The sequence below is a fragment of the Cebus imitator genome, unplaced genomic scaffold, assembly GCF_001604975.1.
Source record: "Cebus imitator isolate Cc_AM_T3 unplaced genomic scaffold, Cebus_imitator-1.0 Scaffold295, whole genome shotgun sequence".
NCBI classification, from domain to species: domain Eukaryota; kingdom Metazoa; phylum Chordata; class Mammalia; order Primates; family Cebidae; genus Cebus; species Cebus imitator.
The window spans coordinates 1,406,137-1,407,189 of record NW_016107610.1 but is presented as its reverse complement, the minus strand read 5'-3'; positions in this window follow the sequence as shown (position 1 = coordinate 1,407,189).

Here is a 1,053-nt window from a genome sequence, read left to right as displayed (position 1 = left end):
TGAATGCACAGCATGGCAACGACACTCACGTTAGCTTGGGCCTTCAACACCACCTACTTTTACCACCACTCCTCTTTAATCATCACCCCCAACTTCATGTTACATCTGATACATTACTTTAGGCCCCTATCTGCTCTAGTCATAGTTATTTATTTATTCATTAAATGAATATTTATGTTTATTGAGCAGCTCTAGGACTCTAGCTACTCTCTGGTATTGGGAAGCCTGCAGTAAATACAGCAGATTAATTCTCTTGCCCTTCTAAAGCTTCGTTGTCCAACACAGCTTTAGCACTAGCCACGTGTAGCTATTTAAATTTTAATTAATTAAAATTAAATTAAAAATGAAAAGCCTCCGTTGTTAACTTTTCGGTGATTGATAATCACAGTTGGGTCGTGGTTGCCAGTATTGGACAGCACAGATAGAGAACATTTCCACCATCATAGAAAGTTCTCTTGGGCAGCGCTTCCTTAGAACTTTTACTCACTCTGGGAGTGGGAGATAAATGACAAACTATATATGTACTAAAATATCGATAAAGTGCTATGGAAGGGAATAAAGTGAGCAGACGGGCTTGACAGAAAATGATGGCATTGTGTCCTTTTTGTTGATTTTTACAGACAGAGTCTCTTGCTGTTACCCAGGCTGGTGTGCCATCATAGCTCACGGCTGCCTTGAACTCCTGGGCTCAAGGGATCCTCCTGCCTTGGCCTCCCGAAGTGCTGGGATTACATGTGTGAGCCACCTTGCCCAGCCAGGGGCTGCTATTGTAACCATTGACTCTAGTGGTCACTTTTTTTTTTCTTGGAATTCCTCGTCTGATAGCATGACACCGTTCTCTGTGTGTTCTTTCTACCCACAAAGGGATGGGACAGCCCTTCTTGAGATTCTTCCAGTAAGAACTGAAAATTTATGTGGCAACATTTTTGCACGCTACACCACATCTTAAAATGAGCTGTTGTGTCAAGACTTAAGATGCTAGTGTGCTTTTTTAAAAGTTAGAAGTAAATGATATGACACTAACCAAATGCCTTTTTTTTTTTTTTTTTTTTT